The sequence below is a fragment of the Chiloscyllium punctatum genome, chromosome 18 (assembly GCF_047496795.1).
Source record: "Chiloscyllium punctatum isolate Juve2018m chromosome 18, sChiPun1.3, whole genome shotgun sequence".
In the NCBI taxonomy this organism is placed as follows: Eukaryota; Metazoa; Chordata; class Chondrichthyes; order Orectolobiformes; family Hemiscylliidae; genus Chiloscyllium; species Chiloscyllium punctatum.
In genome coordinates this window covers 60,147,451-60,160,617 of record NC_092756.1, presented here as the reverse complement: position 1 = coordinate 60,160,617, position 13,167 = coordinate 60,147,451, and positions in this window count along the sequence as shown.

The window sequence follows — 13,167 nt, the reverse complement described above, 5'->3', positions numbered from 1 at the left end:
TCCCTCTCTCTCTCACTCCCGCCCCTCTCTCTCAACCCTCTCTCTCTCACACCTCTCTCTCACCCCTCTCTCTCTCACACACCCCTCTCTCTACCCCGTCTCTCATCCCAGTCTCTCACCCCTCTCTCCTCCACCCCTCTCTATCTGTCTCACCCCTGTATCATCCACCACACTCTCTCACACCTCTCTCTCGCACCTCTCTCTCTGACTCACTCCCCTCTCTCTCACACCTCTCTCTCACCCCTCTCTCTCTTACCGTCTCTCTCTCACCTCGCTCTCTCTTACCCTCTCTCTCAGTCCGCTCTTTCATCCCTCTCTCTCACCCATCTCTCTCTCGCCCCTCTCTCTCACCCCTCTCTCTCTCGCTCTCACCCCTCTCTCTCTTACCTCTTTCTCTTACCTCTCTCTCTCACCCTCTCTCTCTCACCCTTCTCGCTCTCACCCCTCTCTCTCACCACTCTCTCTCTCATCCGCTCACTATCTGACCCCGTCAATGTCTCTCCCCCCTCTCTCTCACCGCCTCGCTCTCAACACCCTCTGTCACTCATCCCCCTATCTCGCACCCCCCTCTCTCACCACCTGTCTGTCTCATATTCTCTCTCTCTCCCCTCTCTATCTCTCACCCCCGTCTGTCTCAACTCCTCACTCACTCATACCCCTCTCTCTCACCGCCTGTTTCGCAACACCCTCTCTCACTCACCCACTCTCTCTCTCACCCCCTCTCTCTCATCCCCCATCTCTTCCTCTCACCCTCTCTCTCTCTCACCCCGTCTCTCTCACCCCTCTCTCTCTTTCACCCCTTTCTTTCTCACCCCTCTCTCAGTCCTCTCTCTGGCTCACCCGAATCTCTCTCTCACTCCATCTCTGTCTCTCACTCCTTTTCTCTCTCTTACCCCCTCACTCTCTCACCCCTCTCTCACACCCTGTCTCTCTTAGCCCTCTCTCTCTCTCTCACCCTCTCTCTCTCTCGCTCTCACCGCTCTCTCTCTCTCTCACCCCTCTCTCTCTCCCCTCTCTCTCTCCCCTCTCTCTCTTAACACTCTCTCCCTCTCTCTCTTTCACCCCGTCTGTCACACACTCCCTCTCTCTCGCCCCCGTCTCTGTCACGCCCTTTCTCTCTCGGCCCCTCTCTCTCTCACCCGTCTATCTTCCCCCTCACACTCTCCACTTTCTCTCTCTCCCCTCTCTCTCTCCCCCTCTCGCTCTTTTCCCTCTCTATCTCTCCCCGTCTCTCACCCCATGACTCTTTCACCCCGTCACTCTCTCTCCCCCCTCTGTCTCTCACCCCATGCTCTCGCTCACACTCTCTAACACCCCTCTCCCTCATCCTCTCACTCACTCTTTCACCCTGTCTCTCACACACTCCCTCTCTCTCGCCCCTTGTCTCTCTCGCCGTCTCTCTCTCGCCCTCTCCTCATCCCTCTCTCTCTTCCCCCTCTCTCCCCCTCTGTCTGTCAGTCTCTCTCTCATCCCCTCACTATCTCACCCTGTCACTGTCTCTCCCCCTCTCCTCTCACCGCCTCGCTCTCAACACCCTCTCTCACACATCCCCCTCTTTCTCCCCTCTCTCTGTCTCACCCCTCTCTCTCACCCCCCCCTCTCACAACCTGTCTGTCTCACCTCCTCTCACCCCCACCCCTCTCTATCTCTCACCCCCTCTCTCTCACCCCTCTCTCTCTCACCCCGCTCTCTCTTGCCTTCTCTCTCTGACCTCTCCCTCTCTCACCCTTTCTCACCCCTCTGTCTCACCCCTGTCTGTCTTACCTCCGCTCTCTCACGCCTCTCTCTCTCTCACACCTCTCTCTCTCACACCTCTATCGCCCCCTCTCTCTCTCACCCCTCACTCTCTCTCACCCCATGCTCTCGCTCACCCCTTCTCTCACCCTCCCCCTCACCCTCTCTCTCGTTCACCCCGTCTCTCACACACGCCCTCTCTCTCTCGCCTCTCTCCCCCTCTCGCAGCCCCCTCAGTCTCTCACCCCGTCACTCTCTCTCTCACACACACACACCGCCTCTCTCTCAACACCTTCTTTCTCATACATCCCCATATCGCCTTCACCCCCATCTCTCACCCCACTCTCTCACCCTCTCTCTCACCCCCTCTTTCTCACACCCCCTCTCACAACCTTCCTCGCCCTCTCTCTCTTTCATCCCATCCCTCACACACTATCTGTCTCTCTCTCTCTTGCCCCCTGTTTCTCTCGCTGCCTCTCTCACCCCTCTCTCTCGCCCCTCTCTCTCGCCCCTCTCTCTCCCCCTCACTCTCTCCCACCTCTCTCTCCCCATCACTCTCTCCCCCCTCTATCTCTCTCCCTGTCTCTCAACCCCTCTCTCTAACCCCCTCGATCTCTCACCCCGTCACTCTCTCTCCGCCTCTCTCCCTCACCAATCACTCTCTCATCCCTCTCTCTCACCCCTCTGTCTCTCACGCCATGTTCTAGCTCACCTCCTCTAACACCCCTCTCCCTCATCCTCTCACTCTTTCTCCCCGTCTCTCACACACTCCCTCTCTCTCGCCACCTGTCTCTCTCGCCGTCTCTCTCACCCCCCCTCTCGCTCACCTCTCTCTCTCACCCCTCTCCCTCACCCTCTCTCTTTCAACCTGTCTCTCACACATTCCCTCTCTCTCGCCCCCTGTCTCTCTCGCCGTCGCTCTCTCGCTCTCCCCTCTTCCCTCTCTATCTCTCCCTCCACTCTCTCCCCCTTCTCTCTCCCCCTCTATCTCTCCCCCTGTCTCTGAGTCCCTCTCTCTCAAACCCTCTCTATCTCACCCCGTCACCGTCTCTCCCCCTCTCTCTCACCCCCTCTCTCTCACCACCTGTCTGTCTCACCTCCTTTCTGGCCCACTCCTCTCTATCTCTCACCCCCTCTCTCTCACCCCTGTCTGTCTCCCCTCCTCTCTCTCATACCCCTCTCCCTCACTGCCTCTCTTTCAACACTGTCTCTCACTCACCCCCTCTCTCTCTCACACCTCTCTCTCTCACGCGTTCTCTCTATTTCACTTCACTATCTCACTCACCCCTCTCTCTCAACCCTCTCTCTCATCCCTCTATCTCGCCCTCTCACCCTCTCTCTCTCACCCCATCTCTCTCTCACCCCTTTCTCTCTTTCACCCCTCTCTTTCTCATCCCTCTCTCTCCCTCCTCTGTCTCTCACCCGACTCTCTCTCTCACACACTCCCTCTCTTACTCTCACTCCTCTCTCTCTCACCCCCTCACTCTCTCACCCCTCTCTCTCACCCCTCTCTCTCTCAGCCCTCTCTCACTTACCCTCTCTCTCTCTCGCTCTCCCCCTTCTCTCTCTCACACCCTTCTCTCTCCCACCCGTCTCTCACTCACCGTCTCTCTCTCTCTCTCTCACCCCTCTCTCTCTCAGCCCACTCTCACTTACCCTCTCTCTCTCTCGCTCTCCCCCTTCTCTCTCTCACACCCCTCTCTCTCCCACCCGTCTCTCACTCACCGTCTCTCTCTCTCTCTCACCCTCTCTCTCTCACCCCTCTTTCTCACCGCGCTCTCTCACCCCTCTCTCACACTCTCTCTCTCCCAGTCCTCTCTCTCTCACCTTCTCTCTCTTGCTCTCACCCTTCTCTCTCTTACCCCTCTCTCTCACATCTCTCTCTTTCTATCTCTTTACCCCACTCTCTCTCATCCCTCTCTTACCCCCCCCCTCTCTTATACTCCTCAATCTCTCTCTCACCACTCTCTCAGCCCCCTCATTCTCTCACCCCTCTCTCTCTTACCCCACTGTCTCTCTCCCCTCTCTCTCTACCCCTCTCTCTCAACCCACTCTCTCACCTCTCTCTTACACCTCTCTCTATCTCTCTCACCCCTCTCTCTCTCGCGCACGCCCCTCTCTCTCACCCCTCTCTCTCATCCCTCACTCTCACCCTTCTCTCTCACACACCCCTCCTTCTCTCTCTCTCACCCACCCCTCTCTCACCCCTGCCTCTCTCACCCCCCTCTCTCTCACCCCTCTCTCTCAAACCCTCTGTCACTCGCCCTCTCTCTTTCACCGCGTGTCTCACACACTCCCTCTCTCTCACCCCCTGTTTCTCTCTCTGCCTCTCTCTCTCCCCCGCATTCTCTCGCCCCCTCTCTCTCTCGCTCCTGTCTCTCTCCCCCTCACGCTCTCCACACTCCCTCTGTCTCCCCCCTCTCTCTCTCCCCCTCTATCTCTCCCCCTGTCTCTCAGCCCCTTTCTCTCTCACCACCTCACTCTCTCTTCCCCCCCTCAACACCTCTCTCTCAACACCGTCTCTCACTCATCCCCCTCTCTCTCTCTCACCCTCTCTCTCTCTCACCCCATCTCTCTCACTCCCTGTCTATCTCACCTACTCTCTCTCCCACCCCCTCTCTCTCCCACCCCCTCTCTCTCTCACCCCCTGTCTGTCTCTCCTCCTCTCACTCACCACCCTCTCTCTCTCACCGCCTCCCCAACACCCTCTCACTCACCCCTCTCTCTCTCTTTCACCCCTCTGTTTCTCACCCCTCTCTCAGCCCTCTCTCTCCCTCACCCGACTCTCTCTCACTCTCTCTCTGTCTCTCACTTCCTCTCTGTCTCTCTCACCCCGTCGCTCTCTCTCTCATCCTCTCTCTCTCTGTCACCCCACTCTCTGTCCCTTACGCCCCACTCTCTCACCCCTATCTCCCTCTCAACCCTTTCTCTCACCCTCTCTCTCTCCTCTCACCCATGTTGCTCTCACCCTTCTCTCTCTCACCCCCTCTCTCTCACCCCTCTCTCTCACTCATATCACCCTCTCTCACCCTCTCTCTCTTTCACCGCCCTCTCTCACACACTGCCTCTCTCTCGGCCAGTCTCTCGCACCCCGTCTCTCTCTCTTCCCCTCTCTCTCAACTCTCTCTCTCTCTCACCTCTCTCTCCCCTCTGCTCTCTACCCCTCTCTCTCATCCCTCTCTTACCCTCCTCCCTCTTCTCTCTCACACCCCTCTCCCGCCCTCTCCCTCTCCCACCGTCCTCTCTCACACACTGCCTCTCTCTCAGCTCTCTCTCTCACCCTCTCTCTCTCTCTCAGCCCTCTCTCTCTCTCTCACCTCTCTCTCTCCTCCGCTCTCTACCCCACTCTCTCTCACATCCCTCTCATACCCCCTCTCTCTCTTACACTGCTCCCTATCTCTCTCACCCCTGTCTCAGCACTCTCGTACTCTCACCCTCTCTCTCATGCACCGCTCTCTCTCCCTTCCCCTCTCTCTCATCCCACTCTCTCACTGCTGTCTCTTATTCCCCTCTCTATTTCCTTCACCCCTATCTCATCCCCTCTCTCGTCACACTCTCTCTCTCTCACACTCCTCTCTCTCTCTGTCACTCCTCTCTCTCACCCCACTCCCTCATCCTCTCTCTTTCACCCCGTCTGTCTCACACTCCCTCTCTGTCGCCCGCGTCTCTCTCGCCGCCTTTCTCTCACCCCCTCTATCTCTCGCCCCCTCTCTCTCTCCCCCTCACTCTCTCCATCGTCTCTCTCCCCTCTCTCTCTCCCCTGTCTCTCCCGTTTCTCACCCCTCACTCTCTCACCCCATTACTCTCTCTCCCCCTCTCTCTCTCACCACCTCTTTCTCAACACCGTCTCTCACTCATCCCCCCTCTCTCTCACACCTCTCTCTCACCTCCAGTCTGTCTCACCTCCTCTCTCTCTCACCCCCTCTCCCTCACCCCCTGTCTCACCTCGTCTCTCTCTCTATCACTCCCTCTCTCTCTCACCCCCTCTCTCTCAACACCATCTCTAACACACACTCTCTCTCTAACCCCCTCTCTCCCTCACAGCTCTCTCTCTCACACGTTCTCTCTATCTCAACTCACTATCTCTCTCATCCCTCTCTTTCACTCTCTTTCTAACCCCACTATCTCTAACCCCTCTATCTCACACCCCCTCTCTCTTTCTCTCAGCTCTCTCCCTCACCACCTCACCATCTCTCCCACGCTTACCCACGCTCTCTCTCACCCACTCTCTCTCAACCACACTCTCTCTCTCACCCTCTCACCCGCTCTCTCTGAACCGCTCACACCCCCATCTCTCTCTCTCTCATCCCCTTCTCTCTCTCTCTCACACCCCTCTCTCTCACTCACACCCCTCTCTCTCACCCCTCTCTTTCTCACCCCTCTCTCTCACCCCTCTCCCTCACCCTCTCTTTCTTTCACCCCGTCTCTCACACACTCCCTCAATCTCACCTCCTGTCTCTCTCGCCACCTCTCTCGCAACACCCTCTCTCACTCATCCCCTCTTTCTATCACCCCTCTCCATGTCTCACCCCTCTCTCTCTGCCCTGCTCTCTCATCCCACTCTCTCTCCCCTGTCTCTTAAACCCCTCTCTATCTCTCTCACCCCTCTCTCATCCTCCACTCTCTCTCAACCCCCCACCCCTCTCTCTAAACTCCTTTCTCTCACTCTCTCTCACACCCCTCTCTCTCTCTCACTCCCCCCTCTCTCTCTCACCCCTCTCTCTTTCATCCCTCTCTCTCACCCCTCTCTCTCTCACCCCTCTCTCTCGCACCCCATACTCTCGCTCACCCCTCTGTCATTCACCCTGTCTCTCACACACTCCCTCAATCTCGCCCCGTCTCCCTCACCGTCTCTCTCTCAACACGCTCTCTCACTCATCCCCTCTCTCTCACACCTCTCTCTGTCTCACCCCTCTCACTCACCCTCTCTCTCATCCCCTACTCACACCACCTGTCGGTCTCACCTCCTCTGTCTCCCATCCTTTCTCTCTGTCAACACCTCTCTCTCCCACCCGCATCCCTCTCTTTCACCGCTCTCTCATCCCCAACTCTCTCTCACCCCTTCCCCCTCTCTCCCCTCTTGTCCCCTCTCTCTCCCCCCATCGTCCCCCTCTCTCCCGCCCCTCTCTCTACCTCTCTTGTCCCCTCTCTCTCCACCCTCGTCCTCTCTCTCCCCCTCTTGTCCCACCTCTCTTACCCCTCTCTCTCCCCCTCGCACTCCCCCTCTCTCTCCCCCCATCGTCCCCTTTCTTTCGTTCTCTCATCCCCTCTTTCTCCCCCTCTCGTCCCCTCGCTCCCCATCACTTTTTCCCACGCATCGTCCCCTTTCTCTCCCCTCTCATCCCCTCCCTCCACTCCTCTCATCATCTCTCTCTCCCCTCCCTATCTCCTATCTCGTTCCCTCTCTGTCCTCCTCTCATCCACTCTCTCTCCCCCATCATCCCCTCTCTCTCCCCTCACTCTCTCCCCCATCATGCCCTGTCTCTTCCCGATCGTCCCCTCCGTCACTTCACGCTCTTCCCCCTGTCATCCCCTCTCTCCCTATTGTTCTCTTTCTATCCCACCATCGTCCCCTCTCTCTCCCCTCTCTCCACCCCTCTCCATCCCCTCTCACTTCCTCTCTCTCTCCCTCTCCATACCCCCTTCCCCATCGTACCCTCTCTGTCCGCCTCTCGTCCCCTCTCTCTCCTCCCATCGTCGCCTCTCTCCCCTCTCTCTCACCTCTCTCTCCCTCTCTCGAACCCTCTCTCTCCTTCTCTTTCCCCCCTCCCCATCGTCAGCTTTTGTTCCCACTCTCGTCCCCTCTCTCTCCCCCCATCGCTCCTCTCTCTCGCTCTCTCTCCACTCTCTCTCCTTCATTGGTCCCCCCTCTCTCCCGCTATCATACTGTCTCCCCCCTCATTCATTTCCTCTCTCTCCACCCATCGTCCCATCTCTCTCCCCATCTCCCCTCTCTCTCTCCAATCGCCCCCTCACTCCCCCCTCTCGTCCCTTCTCTCTCACTTCGTCCTCTCTCTCTTCCCCCTCTCTCTCCTTCCTCTTGCTCCCTTCGCTCTCTCATCCCCTCTCCCTTCCCCTCTCTCTCGCCCTTCTCTCTCGCCCCCGTCCCCTCTCACTCCCCTTTCTCTCTCCCCCACTCTCACTCACTCCCCTCTCTCTCCTTCTCTCGTCCCACCTCTCTCCCCCTCTCGTCCCCTCGCTCCACCCTTCTCATCACCTCTCTCCCCCTCTCTCTTCCCCTCTCCCTCTCTCGTCCACTCTCCTCCCCATCTCTTCTTCTCTCTCTGACCAATCGTGCCCTCTCACCCTCATTCGTCCCCTCTGTCTCCCCCAACCTTCCCTCTCTCTCCCCTCTCATCCCTTCTCTCTCACCCCGTCCCCCTCTCTCCCCCCTCTCTCTCTCTTCACCTCTCGCTCACTCCCCTCTCTTTTCTTCTCTCGCCCCCTCTCTCTCCCCCTCTCGTCTCCTCGCTCCCCTCTTCTTATCACCTCTCGCCCCCTCTCTTCCCCTCTCCCTCTCTCGTCCCCTCTCTTCCCCCTGTTATCCGCTCTCTCCCCGCTCTCGTCCCGCTCCATCCCCCGCTCGCTCCCCCTCTCTCTCCCTGCCTCGTCCCCTCTCCCTCCCTCTCTCTCCCCCTCACCATCATCGTCCTCGCTCTCTCTCCCTCTCGTCCCCTCCCTCTCCCCCATCATCCCCACTCTCTCGCCATCCTCTACTCTCTCTCCCCTCTTGTCCCCCACTCTCTCTCTCCCCCCCATTGTCCCCTCTCTCTCTCCCTCTTTACCCCTTTGCACCCATCGTCCCCTCTCTCGCCCCCATCGTCCCCTCTGTCTCCCCCATCGCCCCCGCTCTCTCTCCCCATCTCATCCCGTCTCCCTCCCGCCATCGACCCCTTTCTCTCCGTCTCGCTCACCCCTGTCATCCCCTCTCTCTCCCCTCTCTCCCTCTTTCTCTCCCCTCTCTCTCCCCCAAAGGCCCCTCTCTCTCCCTACTCTCTCAAACTCTCGTTCGTCCCCTATCTCTCCCCGTCCCCTCTCTCTCCCCCATCGCTCGTCTCTATCCCTCTCTCCCTTCTCTCTCCCCAATCGTCCCCTCTCTCTCCCCTCTCTCTCCCCGTTAACCCACTCTCTCCCCCACTCGTCCACTCTCTCTCACCCTCTAGTCCCCTCTCTCCCCTGTCTCGTCCCTTCTCTCTCCCACCATCGTCCTCACTCTCTCCTCCCATCATCCCCTCCCTCCTCCTCTCTCTCCCCTCTCTCCCCCCATCGTCCCCTCTCCCTCCCCTCTCTCTCCCCCATTCGACACCTCTCTCTCTCCATCGTGTCCTTTCTCTCTCGCCCATTGTCCCCTCTCTCTCTCCCCATTCTCTACCCCTGTCGTCCCCTCTCTCTCCCACCATCGTCCCCTCTCTCTCCCTCTCTCCCCCTCTCTCCCCCTCTTGTACTCTCTCTCTCTCCCATCGTCCCCTCACTCTCCCGCTCTCGTCCCTTCTCTCTCCCCATCGTCCCCTCGCTCTCCCCCCATCGTCCCCTCTCTCTACCTCACTCTCCCCTCTCTCTCTCCCTCTCGTCCCCTCTCTCTCCCCATCGTCTCCCTCTCTACCCACATCGTCCCCTCTCTTTCACTCTCTCTCCCCTCTCTCTCCCCCTCTCGTCCACTCTCTATCCCCACGTCGTCCCCTCCCTCTCTCTCCCTCTCATCCCCACTTTCTCCCCAATCGTCTCCTCACTCTGCCTCTCTCTACCCTCTCTCTACCATTCGTCCCCTCTCTCTCCCCCCATCGTCCCCTCTCTCTACCTCACTCTCCCCTCTCTCTCTCCCTCTCGTCCCCTCTCTCCCCCCATCGTCCCTTCTCTCTCACTCTCTCTCCCCTCTCTCTCCCCTCTCGTCCCTTCTCTGTCCACACGTCGTCCCCTCTCTCTCCCTCTCATCCACTCTTTCTCCCCCATCGTCCGCTCTCGCCCTCTGTCGTCCCCTCTCTGTCCCCCATCGTCCCCCCTCTCTCCTCTCTCTCTCTCTCACCCTGTCGTCCCCTCTCTCCCGCCATCGTGCCCTCTCACTCCCACCATCGTCCCCTCTCTCTCCCTCTCTCTCCCCCCTAACCTCTCTATCCCCCTCTCATCCCCCTCTATCCGCCCCATCTTCCCCTCTGTCTCCCCTCTCCCCACCCCTCTCTCTCCCCACGCTCGTCCCCTCTCTGTCCCCCTCTCGTCCCCTCACTACACCCCCTCGTCACCTCTCTCTCCCCTCTCTCTCACCTCTCTCTCGTCCCCCTCTCTCCTCCTCTTATCCCCTCTCTCTCCCATCTCTCGCCACCACCCTTTCCCCCTCTCTCTCCCTTACTCATCCCCCTCTATCCCTCACTTGTCCCCTATCTCCCCGTCCCCTCTCGTCACCTCTCTCTCCCCCCCATCAACCCCTCTCTCTCCCCTCTCGTCACCTCTGTCTCCCCCCATTGTCTCCCTCTCTCCTCATCTCATCCCCTCTCCTTCCCACCATCGAACCCTCTCTCTCCCTTTCTCTCCCCTCTCTCTACCCTCTCTCTCCCCTCTCTCTCCCCCCCCCATCGTACCCTCTCTCTCCTTCTCTCTCGCCCCTAACTCTCTCCTATCGTCCCCTCTCTCCCCGCATTGTCCCCTCTCTCTCCCCCATTGTACCCTCTCTCCCTCTTTCTCACCTCTCTCTCCACTCTCTCTGCCCACATCCTCCCCTGTCTCTCCCTCTCTCTTCCTCTCTCTCTCTGTCTCTCTCTCTTCCTACATCGTCCCCTCTCTCTACCCCATCGCCCCCTCTCTCTCCCTCTCTCTCCCGCTCTCATCCCCTCTCTTTCCTCCCATCATCTCATCTCTCTCTCCCCTCTCTCGTCCCCTCCCTCTCCCTCTCTTCTCCTTTCTCTTTGCCCCCAACGTCCCCTCTCTCCCTCTCTCTCCCTCTCTCCCCACTCTCTCTCCCCCTCTTGTGCACTCCCTCTCCCTCTCTTTACCCCTCTCTCTTCCCCCATCGACCCCCTCTCTCCCTCCCTCTACCATCTCTCCCCATCCTCCCCTCTCTCTCCCCTACTCTCGCCTCTCTCTCCTCCCATCGTCCTCTCTCTCCCCATCATCCCCTCTCTCCCTTTCTCTCACCTCTATCTCCCATCTCTCTCTCCACATCGTCCACTCTCTCTCCCTCTCTCTCTCCCCTCTGTCTCCCCTCTCTCTCTCTCGATCGACCCCCCTCTATCCCTCTCTCTACCGCCCGTCATCCCCTCTCTCTCCCCCCTCTCTCCCCTCGCTCTCCCCCATCTCTCCCCTCGCTCTCCCCCATCTCTCTATCCCCCATTGTCTCCTCTCTCTACACTCTAAATCCCCTCTCTCCCCACATCGTCCCCTCTCTCTCCCTCTCTCTCCCCTCTATCTCTCCCCATTGTCCCCTCCCTCTCCATCTCTCGTCCCCTCTCTCTCCCCCATTGTCCCCCCTCGCCCTCTCTCTCCCCTCTCTATCCCTCTCTCGTCCCCTCCCTCTCTCTCTTTTGTCCCCTCTCTCTCCCCCATTGTCCCTCCTCTCTCCCTCTCTCTCCCCTCTCTCTCCCTTTCTTGTCCCCTCTCTCTCCCCCATTATCCCCCCTCTCCCTCTCTCCCCCCATCGTCCCCTCTCTCTCAGCCTCTCGTCCCCTCTCTCCACATCTCTTGTACCTTCTCTCTCCCCCATCTTGCCCTCTCTCCCCCCCATTCTCCCCTCTCTCTCCGTCTGTCTCCCCCCGTCGTCCCCTCTCTCACGCCTCTCTCGATGCTCTCTCTCCCTCTCTCGTCCCCTCTCTCCCCCTCTCTCGTACCCTCTCTCTTACCATAGTGCCCTCTCTTTACCCCAGTCGTCCCCCCCTCTCCCTCTGTCTCCCCTCACTCTCCACACTCTCTCCCCTTTCTCTCTCCCCACATCCCCCCTCTCTCTCCCCCTCTCCTCCTTCTCTCCTTCATTAGTCCCCTTCTCGTCCCCTCTCATCACGTCTCTCTCTCCCCTTGTCCCTTCTCTCTCACCCCGTCCCCTCTCACTCCCCTCGCTCTCTCTCTCCTCCCCTCTAGCTTCCTCCTCTCTCTCCTTCTCTTGCCCACTCTCTTTCCCCCTCTCGTCCGCTAGCTCCCTCTCTCTCATTACCTGTTCCCCCCTCTCTTCCCCCCCTCTCTCTCTCTCGTCCCCTCTCTCCCCTCATGTCACCCCTCTCTCTCCTCTCTCGTCCCCGCTCTCCCACTCTCATCCCCTCGCTCTCTCCTCTCTCTCGTCCCTGCTCTCTCCCTCTCTCTCTCCCCGTCACCCCATCATCCCCACGCTCTCCCCCTCTCGTCCCCTCTCTCTCTCCCATCCTCCTCTCTCTCTCCCACTCTCGTCCCTTCTCTCTCCCTCTCTTCTCCCCTCTCTCTCCCTCTCCTTTCTATCCTTCTCTCGACTCTCTCTCTTCACCTTCGTCCTCTCTTTCTCCCCCTCTTGTCCCACCTCTTTTATCTTCTCTCTCCCCCCTCTCCCTCTCTCACTCCCCCACTCTCTCCCCATCGACGCCTCTCTCCCCTCCTCTCTTCCCCTCGCTTCCCTCTCTCATCACCTTTCTCCCCCCTCTCTTCCCCCTCTCTCGTCCACTCTCTCTTCCCCTCATGTCACCTCTTTCTCCCCTCTCTCGTCCCCTCTCTCCCCCTCTCATCCCCTCTATCTCCCCTCTCTAGTCCCCTCTCCCTACCCCTCTATCTCTCCCTCTCGCGTCCCCTCTCTCTTCCTTTCTCTCCCCATCACCCCCATCGTCCCCGCTCTCTCCCCCTCTCGTCCCCTCTCTCTTCCCCTATCGTCCCTTCTCTCTCACACCCGTCCACTCACTCCTCTCTCGTCCCCTCTCTCTCCCCCTCTCTCTTCCCCCTCGCTCCCCTCTCTCTCCCTCTCTCAATCCTCTCCCTCCACCCTCGTCCTCTCTCTCTCCCCTCTTGTCCCACTTCTGTTACCCTCTCCCACCCCCTCTCTCCGCCTCTCACCCCTCCACTCTCCCCCCATCGTCCCCTCTCTCTCCTTATCTCGTCCTTTCGCTCCCCCCTCTCATCACCTCTCTCCCCGTCTCTCTTCCCCTCTCTCTCTCTCTCCCCTCTCTCGTCCCCTCTCTCCTCCTCTCATTCAATCTCTCTCCCCTCTCTCGTCCCCTCTCCCTCCCCTTCTCTCTCTCCCTCTCTCGTCCCCTCTGTCTCCCTCTCTCTCCCCGTCACCCCCACCGGCCCCACTCTCTCCACCTCTCCTCCCCTCTCTCTCCCCCATCATCCCCTCTCTCTCTCCCCCATCTCCCATCTGTCTCCCTCTCTCGACCCCTCTCTCTCCCCTCTCGTCTCCTCTCTCTACCCCCATCGACCCTTCTCTCTCACCCCCGTCCCCCCTCCCCTCTCATCCCCACTCTCTCCCTCTCTCCTTCCCTCTATCTCCCT